The sequence below is a fragment of the Monopterus albus genome, unplaced genomic scaffold (assembly GCF_001952655.1).
Source record: "Monopterus albus unplaced genomic scaffold, M_albus_1.0 scaffold90.1, whole genome shotgun sequence".
Lineage (NCBI taxonomy): Eukaryota > Metazoa > Chordata > Actinopteri > Synbranchiformes > Synbranchidae > Monopterus > Monopterus albus.
Window position 1 is genome coordinate 750,523 of NW_018127970.1, and position 18,580 is coordinate 769,102.

The 18,580-nt window shown below is 41.6% G+C and overlaps 1 protein-coding gene across 7 annotated transcripts in view; it reads right to left on the bottom strand.

Moving 5' to 3' along the window:
* slc25a21 (solute carrier family 25 member 21) overlaps positions 1 to 18,580 on the bottom strand; it is a 129,261-nt gene that overhangs the window by 95,063 nt on the left and 15,618 nt on the right. The gene's annotated exons all lie outside the window — the stretch shown is intronic.

Consider the following 18,580-nt stretch of genomic DNA (forward strand, 5'->3'; position numbering starts at 1 on the left):
GTATGCAGGTGGTAGACATGGTTTATCCCCCCCCCCCATACATCTTATTACATTTGTGAGCGTCATGTGTTTACATAAAACACAAATGAACATATAGTTTGGAGTCCCTGTGTCAGCCTCCCCTGCAACCATCTACGGTAAAGGATAGGCCGGTGTAGTTAATGGATAGATGGATGGAGTTTGTTGAGCAAGTGACTGCAGAGCAAAATACAACCCTCGACGTACAGAATTTAAATAAAAGGAAAAATACTTCTAAGATTATTTTGATGCTCAGTTTTCCAAATGATTTATTAAGCACTTATTTCTCTAAAGTTATTTATGTTCTGTTCTTTAAATGGTAACCTCCTTGGGCTTTACCCAGCGCGGTCTCTCCAAGGTATTGAGTTTTTCTCCTCGGCTATCTGAGTTCTCCTCTTTTCTTTTCTGCCCCCCCTCACTCAGGAACTATGTCTCTTCCATGGCTGGGAGGTTGTAATTTGTTACAGGCGGCTGAGCGGACAGAGAGGTCTCCCTCTTATCTGGACAGGGGATCACCAGGAAAATCATATCTGAGGGAAGGCGTGTTTAAATAAAGCTGTAATTGCGGCAATCATTTCTTGCAGTCTCCTCAACCCCACACCACCCCCACCCACCTCCTGTTTTAAAGGCCCCACCCTCCATTTCCCTAACTTTCTCCTTTCCCCACCAGTCCTCCACCCACTAGCAGGGTGGAGGACTGGTGGGTGTTTCATCCCTGGCTTTTCAGATCACCCTCCCTCTTCCCCAGTGTTTCCTCCTCTAGTATCCAGTTAATCCTGGCTCGTGGTGTGGGTTCGGGGGCTGACAGTTGCATGACAAGGAATGTTTCCCTTTGTAAGAGCCTACTTCCTCCTCGCACAGTTTTAGCCTAATTGAAATGTTTCCTATTGAGCTCAATCAAGGGGGCAATTACCTAATTATTCGCTTATGCCCAACTTGGCTCTGTAAGAGACAGACGGAGAGCTGGAGAGAGGGAAAGACGAGAAGGAACAGAGGAATATTGAGATAAAGGCAGTAACTGAGGACTGAAGAAATAAAAAATATATTTAGGAGCATTTTTCTGTCACTAGAGGGAACAGATGCTGAAGCATTCAAATGGATAGGAAACATACTTCCAAAAAGATTAAAATATCCATTTTTAACTAGGTATTAAATTTTCAGATTTTAATGAAATTCTAAGAACTTACTTTACTAAATGCTAAAACAAAAAAAGCAAAATTTTCGACAAAGAAAATCTAGATATCCCAAGAAATTCCTGGATTTACAGTGACCCTATTTTGTAACGAGTTGGCGCCATCTGTCTCATTTCAAGATGCCACTAAATTCAAGGAATTCCTCAGGGGACATTTCACTGCAACTTGGCCTTAGGATCTTTTTGACTTGTTATATAACACAAACTAGATTCTAAGACTGAATACAAGACTAAGTTAAGATCCCTCTTTTTGCAGCACGCACGGTAAAAAGGCGGTCCTCTGAGAAAGTGCTTGGTTTTACGGGCTCATAAGGAAAAGTATTATCAAAAGACAGGAGCAAGGGGGGACGGGGGAGACAAGAGGGAGGCATTAAAAGAGCTGGAATGTTTTCTCCCAGCTCAGCCCGACTCCTACACATTTAATAATAAGACAGGTAATAAAACACAGTGGCACATGCGCCCTCATACAATATACACACACATGAAGGCAAACAGGAGAACATGTTTTCTTCCAGGCTTTCCTGACATTAAAACAGATTGCCTATGTCATATTCTCAACCATAATAAACAACATTTTATAGCTCCCTTGAAAATTGTAATATGGTAAAAAGCAATCAGTACATCATTAAAAGTATCCATCTTGTGCAAAGTAAAGATATACTTCAGAATAATTTATTTCAGCTCTGTGAATAATGTCCCTCAGCTGCACGATGGATGGCGTAAATATCACTACCTGTGAAAGAGGTTGTGTATGCTCAGATTTGAATTCTGTCCTTCTTCTCTCTCATCTTTGGTAGCTTGCTCCTATCCACAGCTTCAGCAAAGTGTTGGTTAGGTGACTCTTAAATCAATCATTTAAATATATGGATAAATCAGTGAGCCGTCTGGGTTTAAGCACACATGCCGTAGCTTAATTCACCCGAGCAAATGAACACAGCAGCCATATTTCAGCTAACACGTGCACCACGGTTGTCTAAACAAGAGCTGCAAGGTAGGCCACAGAGGAGGGTCCTGGCTGGAGGTCATGGAAAGCAGTTATAATGCGTGTACACAAACACGTACACACACACACGCAGGCCACGAAGGGAGTGAAGGCCCTGCTTGAGGTCATGGAAATCAGATATAATACAGCTTTTCACCAGGGAAAATGAGAGAAGCAGGGAATCACAGACCGAAGTCACTAACCTGTGACACATGTGAGCATGCGTACACACACTAACACAGAAAAATAGACAACTAAACAAACATATGACAACCCAATATGCCCAGACACACAACACACACACACACACACACACACACAATGTCACAGTGACCTCTATGGTCCACAGAGAGAAGAAAAATGGAAGCCCACTCTCTCACAGGCTGGGTGGGCTGGTCAGCTGGATTTAGCAGGGCAGTGCATCTTGGGAATTCTGCTAAAACGCTTTATATGCACGTGCAAATACACACACCTGGACATCACTGTTTTCACGATGTCACAGAAACTTGGTACCAATCATTCCAGTTCTTCTAAACTAAACCGGAAAGATGCAAAAACTAAACTGAAAAAAATGTAAAAGCAACAAACAACAAAAACTCCACTTTTAAAATGCTAAGCTGGGCGATCTGGGCAGGAGAAGAGGAAAAACAAAGGCACAGAAAGAATGAGTGGATCTGTGGATCGTACAGGTGGTCCTTACCCCGCAGCCTGCATGGGTACTACACTGATGTGAAGGGTAAAACCTGAAACCCATGCAAATGTGATCACCAGAGCTGGCCTTGATTGGGACGGCCGCATATGATTAAATATAATTGCAAAGAACCTTTTCCAAATGCCTCCGCGGTTTTGTAAAAGTAGGAAGGAAGGATTTAAAACCAATTCTGAGCCTTTTCAAAGAAATGAGAGAGAAAAAGGAGGTGCATGTGTGTGTGTGCGCTTGTGAGAAAACTGAATTTTGCAAGACAGTGAGACAGAAAGAGATAAAAGTGTGATCGACTTCTTTCAAATCAGGACTGGTTTTTACATGCGCACGCCGAGCAGGGAGGCTTTATGGCAGATAAAGTAGGCTGGGGTTCAGGGGCAAACCCGTCACCCTCAGATGATTGATGGCTCAGTCTGAATGCTTAAATCAACAGAGCACGAGCACGTCTCAGCAGCCTAGCCTGGGCCCTCCACTCAGCACCTATTTAAGGGTCAGGTGCTTCAGAACACACTCAGTGAGCAACTGCTCCCATTATCTTATCAAAGCCCCATCTGAGAAGTAAGGAAAGTGCAAAATCAGCAGAGTTTTGAAAACCAGGACATGCATGGTATTAGTGCAAATGACACGTCAGTGCTCTTAATGAAAGTGCAAAATCATTCAATGATTTTTTTTTTTTTAAATTATGATAATTCTACTACTTAAACTAAATAAACATTAAAAAAAAAGCTTCAGAAACTATTCTGTGAACTCTAAAAGCTGACACACATGTTAATGAAACATAAATCTGAATTATTTGGTGCTTGCAGACTTAATCTTCATTTATCGGTTGAACATTTTTGGATTAATAAATAAATTAAATTAGACATCAGAAGTATCTGGGAAGAGAACTACTTCTTTCTACCGAAAGCTAAAATATTTGCAATTAACAGAGCCATAAAACATTCTCTGAGGCTTTAACACCATGAGTGTGTGCATCTCCATTGTGTGAGGAAGGATTTGGGAGGGCTCTGGGTCACTTGCTCCAGGGGAGCAGGTGTCCAATCTGTTGGCTGTTCCACTTCAACACCTAGTCACCAAACTCCAACCCTCCTCCAAACTCTCCACCCAACCTCAGCTCCATCATGAAATGTCATAAAATAATCCAGATAGAATTTAGAGGAAACAGACTTCCTAAGTATTGCACCTTCCATGTCACAGTGCGTGTGGATTTCCTCATCTATACCTGGAAGAGATGAACGTATTTGCAGGTCACAAAGAGGCCTCCTGTTGTTTTAAGGAAGGCCTGAGTTGTTGTTTCACTTTGGGAATCTTTTCTGTGATAACACAGCGGCATTAAGGGGACTAACAGGAGCTGTCAAACAAAGACATGATAATTTGATTTAGATGTTATCGTTAAACTAAGGATTTGTTTAACCCTGTCTGAATGTCAGACCTTTCATAAACCTTGCCCTTTTGGACTGCTCTATAAAATCTGTTCATAGATGACACTGTGGCCAAAGACCAAACACTTACGAGCAAACGTTTATGAAATAATTGATAGGAATGATTATCAAAACAATAAAAATAACACCAGCATTATAAAAGTGATAAACTTTCCTTTAGTGCACCGTTGTTGGGATTGAAAGAGTGATTTACTTAAACCCTTAATACCTGGCCCCCCCGTCTGAACCATAACGTACCAAATATATACTCTAAATAGCAATAGTTATTGATTCATTCTGGAGGTCTAGAAAGTTTCCACCATCTAAAACTGTAAAAAATAAAATAAAAATCAAACACAGATGCACTACAAACACACTCCTACATTTGAGCCTTTTGTGAAGTTCCGCTGAAATTGGCGACATCACCAAAGCAGCACTGAGACTATGTTTAAACAAAGTAAAATTCAATTGTGGGGATGTAGCTTGGGTTTGAAATTTGGTCCATGTGCTGTGCAAACATATGAGGTGCAGCAGATATGTACATATACAATGGAGTGGACGTGCCTGTTACTATTACTTGTATAACCCCCAGAAAGAAAGAAAAAAAGAGCAAGAAAGAAGGTGAAACAGAGGAAGGAAGTGAAAGGAAAGAGACAAATCCAGACACAAATGGTCCTGTGGTCTGAGTCATTTTCATCAGTGTGTTTGTCTTCCACTCCAAATGAATGGCAGATGCTACAAGGTAGGCTACTAACAGCAGCAACTCTACTACAACATGCAGGCGCACACGCTTTTCAATCCATACACAGTTCAGATTTATTTCTGTGATACCGTGTTCCCGTTTGATTGGGAGCAGGCCCAAGTTGCTAAGGAGCAAACTGCGAGGAAATAAGCTTGGAGGGGCGGAAGGACGAGGAAACGGAGACAGCTTTGACATGCTGTAGGTCTTGGCTTGAGCGGAGCGCAATAAATTGCCTGGATTTCGGGCTCTGTCATGGTTCCACCCAGCCCTGCTTGTATGCATGTGTGTGTGTGTGTGTGTGTGTGTGTGTACATGTTGAGACATATTTGCAGCTGTCCCCTCGATAGGCGCACAGCTCTGACAGGACCTACACACATCTATAGTATGAGTAAACTGTATGTGTGTGCATGCCTGAAGTGTCTTACTGTAAGTGAAGTTGTGCAAGTCTTCCTGTGGGGCTTGCAGCTGTGACAAGACCTACATCACAACACAAACATCAAGAAAATAGCTCAGAACACAATCACTGAGATCACACAAGATCAGATTCAGTGACTCAGCAGGGGCCTGGGGAGCATTAACGAAACAATCACATGTACACACAATGCACAGACAGTGCATGCGCGCGCACACACACACACACACACACACACACCAAGTGTAGCAAACAGCATTTAACCTTCACTCTGTAGGGGGAATCTCAGCTCTGATTTCCCCAATTTCCCCTCGTTGATTTGCTCTCTGTTGGAGCCAGACAAGGACGAAGATGGCACAGCAAAGGCTTGTACTTTTGATCTTCCTCGTGGTCATGAGTGTCCACATCGTCATCCTGACCAACCACCCGCCTCCTCACTCACCCACCACCACCTCCCTCAACCCCATGGGTTGGGTGCCTCCCAGCTGCAGCCCAGCTCGTCCTGATTGTGCCTGATTTGGGTTAAGTGAGTATTACCCTGCTGCGGTTTGGGTAGGAACTCTCCCACAGGCTGGAAACAAGAAAGGAGGGAGACCTCTCCCTCTTAAATACACACACACACACTGTTTAGGTGTGTATCTAATAGAAACAAAAAGAAAGAGACAGCCTGAAAGGAAAAGATGACTATAAACACAAACACAAAAAAAGAAAAAGACATCAGAGAAGTGTGTATGTGGGTGTCAGTTGGTGAATGAGTGAGTTCACCTGGAAAAACAGAATGAAAGTTAACGTGCAAGCTATTTCATTGAGATAAACCTATGGTGGTGCTAACGCTCCATTCAGGTGTCATTAAACCACTGCTGGAAAAGAGGGTGCAATGAGAGGACGCAATCTAAAGAGCGCCAACAAACCTCAAATGATGGATGAAAATACACCATTGTTGTTTCTTGGACATTTTCATTTGAGAAACATTACAGTCTTCTCATTGCTCCATATATATTTGATGTTTCTGTCTTCTACAATTTTCCATTTCTTTAGTGGAGCGGATGTTTGAGTGACAAATAAAGCTTGATTTGTTCTTCTGCTTTGAATCTACGGCAGGGGTTTTCAACTAATTTTGAGCCAGGGACCACCACTTAGTAAGAAGCAACCAGAGGACCACTGTTGTGCAGTGGATAGACTGTGGGGCACAATTTAAATCCTGAAAGTCACCTTGGCTTTTTTATAGGTTATACATTTGTATGGATTTGATTATTCACAAATAAAGGAGTAGTATATCGAAATGTTTTTTTTTTTAAAACAGATGAAAGTACAATACTGAATGCATGGTCAGGAACCACCTGCAGTGTGTTCACAGACCACCTCACACGACCTGCTTTGATGTGTAATTTACTCACTCAATCTTTGTTTCTATGCACTTTGTTGCGTTTAGTTTTTAATCAACAAAGCCGTTCCACTTCAGGGAAGAGTAAAACATTTGTGTGATAACTTTTCTATTCCAGGTCTTTATGTGCAAACTGAAAAAACAGGTGAACTAAAATGCACTTAGCAAGAGAGAGAGAGAGAGACAGGAAAAGAAAGGGACACTACAAAGTAGGATAGGAGTATCCACATACTGCATCACAGAAAAGCCAAATCTCTTGACAAATTATAACCCCCCCACAATACACACACACACACACACACACACACACACTAAAAGACTCCATATAGCATAGTAGCAGGGATGTCACAGGAAAAGCATGGAGGCGGAGAAAAGTGAAAATGTTCCAAACACATATTTATGACCAGGAGTTAAACTGTCTCTCACTCTGTAATTCTCTAAGCTTTTTACTGCAGGCTGGGGGTGAACAGAGTGCATGCTCTGTTATTCTATCGTCCGTCTCATCTTGCATCCACCCATCAGATTTAGGTCTGAGGTTTCAGGGCCTTTGCTACAGAGACTTGGGGCATTCGCTGCATTAGAAACATGAAAATGGGTCGAGTTCAGCATGGGTTATGGGTTGCTATTCATATTCTCTTCCTTTCTGATTTGCTGTTTCTGAAGCAACAGTGTGGTTTCCAGTGCCAATTTCTATCTGCGCTTATGCTAAACGACTATTTTCTGACAATTTTTTGGGTTTAAATGTCTGAGATTTTTATTTGTGACTCATTTAAGATGAATGGAAAAAAACTGAGTTTAGTTTATGGTCCCTTCAAAGGGTGACCTGACCCTTCTAAAGCCAACAGTCAATGTTTAAGTTCTCAACTGGTTTACAGGAAATCTAGAAATGTTTTTGATATTTCCCATTATTTTTCCATGCCTCAAACAAAGCCTACAACACAACTCAGACTATACCTACAATGTCTATACACAACAGCCGACAGCATAGCAGTTTTCATCCAACATTTTTAGACAGCAGTTAAAAGCTTATCCGTTTAACTGGGTTATCGTCATGCCACATGGAGAAAACATTTCACTATCTCCTACTACAAATCAAAAGCAGATTTTTTTGGGGGGTACTTGAATCATCCTATCAGATGTTCTATCATTATGAATTCAAGGTGTCCTGAGTTCACATTGAATATAATGACTGAACAGCTGCCGTCCAGCTTTGGCTCCTTGAATGCAACCTATTTCAGCCCGCACTGTTCCCAGCAGCACATGAAAAGAGAAACAGCAATGCATTCAAAATGAATACACACAGAAACTCCGAACGGCGAGGAGCCAAAAAACACACCATAATCTAAAACATACCAATTTAATCATGGTGGGAAAGATTCAACACAGCATGCACACCTGCTCAACGGAGTACTCCCACACGAGAGGGATCTTTCACGAGTCCCACGATGAATTTTAATCATGTGGCTGCAGTTGACAGAATGCAAAGCTACCAAAAATAGCTTCATCTATGGAAATGCATAGGAATTACCAAAATGATCTTGAACACAGCTGGTTGGCATAAAAGATGATGTTATTTCAATGCAAATCTCTGGAATAAGTAACTACATATGGTACTGTATGGTAGGCTTCATGCTACCACATGTAGCAGCCAACTTTAATTTTGGATTTGTGTCCATTTCAGTATATTTAGGCTACAGCTTCAACACAAACTAGCCAAGAAACATTCTTACACTATTAATGAGTGCCTGCACTGGTGTTAAGAAAGTAAAAATACCATAATGAAAATGGAGTCAACATCTCCCATTTCCCAGTTGGAGACTGTATTGAATTGTTGGGAACAACATTTCTGATTTCCGCTCATATAACGAGATCAACAGTTTCCAAAGTACAATTTCTAGGATTATTATAGTAACAATTATTCTTTAGATTTAAGCAATTATACCAATAAATAAAAAATGTTTTTTTAAAAGCTAGTTAACTGGTTTCATTTGAAATGAATAATTATTTTTGTTAAGCTGGTGATTATTTTGTGATGAATCTTTTCTACTACTTCAGTATATCTTACTATATGTACACGTTTTGCCTGACCAACACCTCAAAGCCCAAATACTGTATGTTCTGTTTATCATTTAAGTTATAAAATGGCAGCACATCTTCATTTCTGACAAGCTGGAAGCATACAAGCATTTTTGCTTGTAAATGGCTGAAACTATAATAAAGAATAAAATAGAAAATATTTATAATAGTCAATGAAAATAGTAACCTGGTTACATTTGCTCAAATTTGACAGCATTTTGCTATTAATTTAACTGAACCTAGGTGATTACAAATAATCCAGAAAATAAAACATCTCAAAATGCACAAGGCGAAATCTTCCATGTTTGTAACATTAACACCTTTCCCCGTGAAAACCCCACTTCGCTCTATAACTAGTGATGCGACTCATCCTGATGCCTCAACCAGGTAATCATCCCTCCAACCACATCTGCTGAAATGCACACATACATTCGAACGTGCAGTACATTCCCACTAGCAGACCACACACTACTTAAGAAATCATGTGTGCCTGCTGCTCCACACACACACACACACACCGGAAAATCATTGCATCCCCATTCATTTTTACAAACATTACTCAGTGATACATTGCTGAACACACCAGTTAATACAACTGTGATGAGGTGCAGGAAAATCATTCTGTCAGTTACATATTTCTGTCTTCTATTACATGAGGTCATTTAGAGGTAGACCCCACTGATACAGATGTCCAGCTGTTTAATGGGCCAGCACACCCTAAAGTTCCAATCCAGAGACATTTTAATATTTATATTTGCATATAAAAGCAATCTGCTATAAATATATAGTCCAACACAGTTTTTCCTCAAAAACATTTGCCCCTCGTTGTGCGTTCCAGGATCTATGAATATTCAAATAGATGAAAATGTGCCCAGGTACACCCCGACACCGCTGCTTCCCCCACAGACTGCTGAACTCGCTGTATCAGGATGAGATGCAGGAGTGAAAACTGAAGAGATGTAGCAGTTTATGTTTGAGCTTCAGTCACGCATTACATAGCAATATTGTATATCAGAGATAAATGTTGAATGTGCAAATGTATTTACAGTCTGGCATATTGTATATCAGAGATAATTGTTGAATGTGCAGATGTATTTACAGTCTGGCTGAGAGTCTTATAGTTTGTCTTTATTTTCTCATTTGGTCCAACAAATTTTATCAGGGAGACTTGATAATTAACAGCACGCCGTTCGACTACCTATACTGTAGGGTTAGTGCACCATGTTTTTGAGTTTAGGGGGTCTTTACGATATTACAAATGAGTGGAACTGAGATGCTAGAGATGACTTTCAGCCTGGCAAAGCAACAGGTACATATGCTGAGGCTCAGTTACACACACCAAAAACAAGGTGAGAAGTTTCAAAGAGGCTAAATGATTAATTACGTAGAGAAGCAGATGGATGTTGAGGGTGGAATGCAGGGTGCGAACAGACTGCGCTGCATCAACTAATTTTAGATGTTAACTATGCATCAGCTGTTTCAAAGCCTGAAAATGGTGTACCAAAATAGAAAACATAACAGTGAACATGACTGTTTTTTGGAGATGACCCTCAAGAACACTGGTCACATGGCATCCTGATCTAAATATACAAACTGTACAGCCCCTATTCTGCAACACACTCTCTTTAAATGCACCACTTTTCATGAGTCACCATGACCAACATCGCAACAAGCTAATGCAATACAACACAAAAATATGCTTAGGTTGGAAACATGAATATGCATTGCTACATTAGCTCATGTTGCTCCTGACTTGCCGAACAACGTGTGACAGCATGGTACTGAGCTGACTTCGTACCGGTGCATTGTCAATATAGAGTAGTGTATTCTCAAGCAAAGCAAACTGCAAGACTAGGCCACTGGGGCATCTCACAACACTGTACACTGTTGTCCAAACAAGGGCAGAAGAAAGAGAAAACATAAACTTAGAAAGGGGGGAACCCAGACCACCAGGGTTATCCACCCCTCCATATTTACTTAAACTTTCATGGTCTGGCTAAGGTCCTACAGGGCCATCTTTCACCCCATGTTTTTCCCCTCCTTCACACCCAAAAACAGCATGCAGCGGAAGAGGTTTCCTGTAGCAGCCGCTTGACTAACATACAAGTGCACACACACAGACACACAGTCCTCTCTGGTCAATCTGACCTGGGTAAGAATTGCAAGCTGCTTCGCCATCGTATTTTGTAAAAAGGTGTAAACAATATACATAGCTTCCAAGATTGTAGACAGATCATCACCAAAATTTAAACTTGAGTTGGCAGGCTGAATCAATTAGAGGCCTTACTGTTGGATTCTGGAGTCTTGTGTTGGCACATAAAATGTGTAAAGAGCCAGATAACTACATACAGGTACATACAGTACAGTACATGCTGTGAGAAGCTTCATGAGACACTATTTCAATAAATATTAACCAACTAATCCTGAAATTCAGCTTGACTTTTCTAAATTTTATATATTTGCATGGATTTAATTATTAAAAAAATAATGAGTATTACATCCAAATGTTAAAAACAAATTCCAACAATGAAACTATATAATGAAATGCATGGTCAGGGACCACCTGCAATGCCTTCGTGAACCATCAATGGGCCACGGACCACTAGCTGAAAACCTCCGTGTTAGACCCGCTCTGCCTGGTAATAACACCAGGATCTTTTAAACTCAAAGACCTCATTTGTAACATAGGCTTTCTGTTTTAAATTTGTAATCTGCAAGCCGAAGCTGATGCAATCCTGATGACAGAGGGTTATTTTAGTGACTATGCCAGGACAAAGAAAACTGACTTTTATGCGTAAACTGAGTGACATACCCCTTTTTAATGTCATTTTTAATGCTGTGAACACCATAAACAAAATTCCATTCACCTGGTCCAATTGAGAAAATGTCTATAATTATAGGTGAACAGATGGAAACACCGCAGTTTGAACAAGACAACGACAAAGACCATTTACTTGTGCATCCAAAAAAGGTGGGCACTGGGCTTGATGATGATGAACAGCCTTCTAATGTGCTCTGGGTGAGGTAGCTCACTGCTGGGGGAGGAATGCTGTAGGCTGCCACCTCCTAGGCAAAGCTGAGACCAGGGCAGAGACTGCTCTCACTGCCAATCATAGCATCAAAATGACTAGAATCACTAAGGCACCACACACCACAAGAAAACACGTGATGTCATTATCTAAGTATGTTTCAAAGTAAGACCCCCCTCCTTGCCTGAGTGCGTGTATGTGCTTGTGCATATCTTCACCGGCCCACACACACACCTATGTACAATACAGACATTCTACAGAGGTCTTGTGCCTCGACAGGGAAGGTGAGGACAAGTTTTTGTTTTGTTTTTGTTTTTTCAGCCATGGAAAATGGAGGCGGTTTTTATGGCTCATGTTCCCGGTACTCCTGTTAAAAAATAAATAAATAAATAAAAATTAAAAAACACCACACCGGCCATTTTCCAGCACTGCAGCATCATCAGCCGTGCAGCCAATGAAAACAGTGGAGCATGTGGAGAAGAAACAAGGCAAACAAAGATGAGAAAAGGCCTCTTGGACAGAAATACCTGCATGTCTACTGTATACATCACCCTTTCTCTTCCCATCAGATTATGAGGTAGACCCCTTACCTACTCACACATATGCACACATCTTTAGGTTCTCATGGGTTTTCAGTGGCAATCCAGCTTGGCAATCTTCCAGAGCTCTCTGTAGGCACTTTGTTTTGCAGAGGGGGGGTCCTTTGGGTCAAACCCAACAAAGATGCATCACTGCACAGACCCACCGCATGTGGGTGGGTAAGTGGGCACAGTTTTATAATTCCATTTCACGAAAAGAAAGCTTGTAGGCTACCCAGCCTTGCCCTAATTGTGACTGTCATACTCTCTATTGAATTATGTGAGGAGAAGAGGAAAGCACTAAGCCTTGAAGATGAGAGAGCAGGAAATGCCAAAGTGGCTGTCCTGTGAGGTCCTGTCTGCAAAGGTCAGATGAAGACATGCAATGTATATATGATGCATATGCCACATTGCATTAGCATACAACAAGGCCTGAGACGAGGCAGATTGGCTTGGAACACTAAAAGAGAGGGACAAGGCATTTGTATTCTCCTGTACTCGTAATGCATGGTAACAAGGGTGATTTGCACAGCTAAATCAAAACCAAGTGATGGTGACATTGAAGTCTAATGCATCCTAAGATGATGAAGTTCTTCAGTGTGTTTTACATCTAAGTCCACTGCAATCCATTTGCTTCTCAGGAGACACAGTCACTCGAGGTAACATGAAGAGTTAGTTAACCTGTGAGAGCGTGCTTAAACCCTAATGCGCTGCAGATGTGGCCATCTTAGAAGTCACACGTTTTATTGAAAGCTTGCTTCACTTCTCTAGCCCTTAAAGGAAATGTTTAGAGAAGGAGAACTGTATCAGTTTAACCGGGGATGTAAGGAATGATGTTGGAACCACTTTGATCAAGACATATTTTTGTTACAACAACATGACTGTTTAGTGATTTCAGAACATTTAAGAAAAAACTGGCTGCAACAGCCATTGTCACAACACTAATGCGGGATAGGTGTGAGACGGATGCAAGATAGGGGACTTCCGTGAAGGCTTGCAATGGACATGCCTGCCAGGCAGCCACATTGCTCATGGAGTTGGAGGGTCTATTATAAAATTGGCTATGCATTACAGAGACCTAATGTGGGCTCCTGGCAGCCCTGCACGTTGCCTGCGGTAAGGCTATCTAACATAGTTGTTGGAATTTATCTGCTGTTATGATCAGACCCTCAGCAGACCTGCCTAATCAGAGTTGTTCTCCCCCTGCGCCCCGGATCACATCCAACCTGAGGAAAAGGTTTGAGAAGAAAGCTCAAGATGTGTGAAGAAGTCCCAATCAGATGATTCAATCTGAAATCAATTTGAAAAAGCACTATCTAGACCTAAGGCACACCTCTAATTCTTCTCCAAACCCTTCCCCCTGTGAGGCTCCTCCTCATCCTCCTTCCCTCAGAGCCCCCCACCCCACATGCACAGAGCACTATTGCTGCAGGAGATCCTATCATTTCTCCCACAGACTAGATTTCTTGGGTGACTTCAAAGCTTGTTCACTAAGTGTTTAGAAGAATGCAATGGAAACAGGAAAATAATGTTCTGATTTCTGTAAACTTTATAACATCTGCTTTTGCTTAGTGCTGGTGCAGTGTGAAGCAGGCGCTCCATACTCTGCTCAGTTTGGGACATTTTTTTTTTCCCCAATTGTGTAAAAACGGCATCTCGCACACTGTGCTAGATGATAAGGGCAAGTCTCAAACCTAAGGAATATATTCCTAATTGCAACAAAAACTGCATTAATTAAGCTTTGGGAACACAGCTTGTTTTTGTGGAGGACAGTTTAATTCATTTCCATTTTCAACCATGTCACAGACCATTTGAAAAGCAGGTGAGGATGAATCCCACAAGAAAGGTAATAGTTTAACCCTCTAAGACCTAATTTCCATCTCTGTTTGTATAACCATCTTCTGAGAATTCAGAGGATGCAATGACTACATTTCCAGTGAGAGGGAAAGGAACCAGGCGAGGCCTTGCTAGTGTCCCAAAAGGCCAGTGAGTAATGTTGCTGGCACCGTACAAGCATACACACAGACTAACGCTACCTCCCTGTGTATACACAACATGACAAGCCGTTTTAGGGCCAGGCCTGATAACTCCATCACAATCTCCCCATGCTAACATGGCAGCATGACAAGAGCTCTGTGTATGTACACACACACACACACACACACACACACATACAGCATCTGACTGGCAGCCTCAGGGCTCCTGTCTCCTTTCCCTTAACTCAATCATGCTCAGGTTTCACTCTCGCCCATCCGAGGCTAACTTGCTTCCTCTATCCCCTCGCACCACCCCCATCCTTAAAATCCTTAACAACATCCCACCCAGACAGTACCGGTTCACAGTCCAATATACATGCATATACAGAAAATGTAAGGCTCATTATACAAAGTGCTTTTCAACATATTTAATCTCCTAAAACTGAAATTACCTTATGCCATCATCTCAAACAATCAAAACAACTTAAAATAGTACATATTTTAGGGACTGGCAGCATCTGCCATAGCTTTTAACAATTCTTTATATTTGTTTAGGTGTTTCAAACATGAAGCTTTTATTGGCAGCTTTCAGTCTTAAGGCAACACTGGCACACATGTAGCTGCAGAGGCAGGAACCCTAAACATTTAATTCTCCATGAGCAAAGGAAAAATCACTGTGACACCGCTGAAAGAAAAACAAGCATCGGCAAAGCACCTTATACTTCTCCATTTCATTGTTTGCTTGTATATTTTCCTAAATCCAGTGAAAATGCCAAAATATCAAACACATTAAGTCACACTGAGGCATTCCCAGTGCAGCTACAATGCTAAGTATGCAGGGAAATGTTTCAGCTCTTTAACATTGTTAAAGTGCTGAAACATTGTTACACACAGAAGCCTCTTCCACAATGAACAATACTGTCATCAAGTGCATCATGTGTAGCTCTGCAGTGGCCATCATGTCTACACTGTTTCATGACAACTCCTTAAGTGAGACAAGAGAGTTTCCAAAAATAAATCATGATGGCCAAGATGGATTACCATTTTTCAAATACCTGCAAGTTGAATTTTAGACATTAATAAATGTGCCTTCAAAAAAAAAATATATATAAATAAATCTGAAGTTGTGTTATACTTTGGAATAGCATCGGTGCAGGTAATGTGTCCCAGTGATTAGCACTATTGTTCACACAACACAGCTGGGGCCTTTCTATGTGAAATGTACATGTTCACACAGGTTTCCTCTGGGTGCTCATGTTTGCTCCCCCTAGTCCAAACACACGGGGGTCAGGTGAAGTGGGAACGGTGAACACTATGGCTAACCCCAGTGCACAAAGCAGGATGTGAGGATGGGCTAAGATATGCAAAAAACACTTTCTCAGGGGAGAAGATGTACAGTCTCAATATATTTTTGCTTGCAGAGCTAAAACCTGGAGGTCCTCACAATTTAGCTCAAACTGAAACGGCCCACAAGTGGGGAGGTGCGGCCAGGGTTGCAAAATCCTTGTCAAGCCTGTATGAGGTTGAACATGTGCTAGGTAGACCCTGCTCGACCCTGCTCTGTTCTCTGTTAGCTACAGGACTTCACACTCTGACTTGCAGAAACTGTGACAATGCCATTTTGTTTACAGCATTGTTGTACAGCACGTTTAAGGGTTAATGACTTGCAGATGCAGTGTCAGGTTTGTTTCTAGGACAAGGAACTAACTGGGTGAGGGTGTTAACACTGAATATACTGAGAAGGTCAAGTATGTTGTATTGTCAGACATGCCAGGCTCTGAACTTGTCTTACCTAAGCAATGAGGGGTTTATACAAGGTCCAATATGGGACATGCACATGTGTTCACATGGCTTTGAGGCAGGAATTATCTTCTCCTTCCTATATTTCCAGTCCCCTATATGTAGGTTATAATGGTGTTAGTATCAGGCACACATTATGTGCACCAATGCATAGCAGGCAGGCTTTACAGGCCTAGCTGTTTACAAAAATGAATTTCCTCACTTTTCTTCTCTTTTGCAAAAGGCTCCTTTTGAAGGAAAAACAGCAAATGAGGAAAAGCAAATATTGGGGAGAAAGAGGCAGAAACAAATTAGTGTGAACAACACTGAGGGGAAGAACACACAAACTGCCAACCAACTACAGGGAGCCACAAAAAAAGGAACGCAACACAGCTCAGATACTGACACACACTGGAGGCCGAGGGGGACTTGGGATGCACTGGCAAAGATCAGATTTACTTCAAGTTAAAATTTAATTAACTGTAACAACTTCACTCTAACTCGCTTCATGAATACTACTCAGCTTAAGAAATCTGAAAGTCTTCTGTGGCTCTAGAGGAAGCATTCAAAAGAAAAATAAAATAACCTTGATGAAAACGGTAGGGTTATTTAGGCTTGGGCTTTGACACTACAGACTTAGAACAGAAAGCCTGTTTTACAAACTGGAGATTTGGATCTGGTAAAACCAGGGAATTTACAAGGCAGTTGGATGAAAGATGCACACAATTCATTATGGGAGACGTAGGATCTACTGTTTTTGTTCCGACCCTTGCAAGGAATGCTAAAGCTTGATTTGTGGATCTGCGCTAAATCTACGCCATAGCCTGATGTGCACCTCTCTACAAATGTAACTACACGTCATGGCAATGCAGACAACAACAGCTGTGATTGGTGGCATCGCATTTCCTCATTCATGTCTCTCAGTGGCTGGACAAGCACAGAAAATCCCCTCCTGTTCTGCATCAGATGGTTCAGTGGTCGTACAGACCATGTCCTCTGATGTCTTCTCTCTTATCCATGTTGCTATAATTACAGTTAAAGTAACTGCTCTTTAACATCTATAAGTTTTAACTCCAACATAATCTCAATTTCAGCCACCCTTGTTTCTAAGCGGTGAAGAAACGCAACATAGTGGTAAGGACACACCACCTCCACCTAGCGTTTTGATGGTGTAATTGCAGGGCAACACAGCCACACCGGCAGCGGACGAGTATAAATTCTCACAACGGCGTAGGCTCTACGAAGATTAAATGCAGAACAATAAATCAAGCTTAACTCTGCTGTTTCAATTTTTACCTTTTTCAAAAAAATCTCTCAACATTTATACTTCTTGTAGAACACTTTGTAATCTCAATGTTTTTACAGTGCTCTATTTACCATTATCGTCATCATCATCATCTAGTTAAACTCATGGGTGAATATTTTTTATACTGTGAGCGACCTGCTGTAGGCCTGCATGGTGCATGCAGGGCACAGGATGTATAAAGCGACATGAAGCAGGAGCAGCTCCGTGAGCATTCAGTACTGTACGTTTTGGAGTCAGTTTAACACTTCTGAGTGGAGAGCATCTATTTTGATGACTGGTCATGACAATATGTTATTCTGTCACACCAGAGGATAAAACCAGTCTAACACTTGATTATGTGGGTAATTACAGCTGCCACCAATAGAAAAAGGGTTTAACATGGCCCTCGAAGCACGCCACAACATCACCGTGCACGTGCATCACAGGTGCGCTCTGGTACTTAATCAAAAATCACAACACCTCTGGTTATGCTTCAAGAATCAGCCAGTAATAGATAAACTCATCTTTTCAAAAGAAAAGCTGAATTTAAGATGATTTATGCTCTAGGGAGGCACCATAGGCATCAACAGCCATGAAGGACCCTGGGATTTGACATCTTACTGCAGAAAAAGCTCAATACTAATGCTGGCTGAATTAATTAAAGTAATACTAAATGAATATTGCCCTTCAAAGTGAAAGCTGTGGCATGAGTGAAGGGAGAGTGAACATGACGTGGTTTCTAGAGGAACACCTGGGCAGTGGCACTTTCACTGATGGCCATTTTTGTTTCAGTTGACCGTGTGTGTCGGGATGAAGGGGAGGGGTTTAAGAGCTGCTAATCTTCCCTGGTCAAGAGTCGCTGGTGTAAACATTCATTTCATGGCCAGTTGGACACAGGTTCTGTCTGTTCTAATTGGTCAGGGGAAAAAGAGACATCTTCCTACACCAGTGGCTGGCTCTCCTTCTGTCCCCAGACCTCTCCACCCAGGTCCAGTCATTTGTT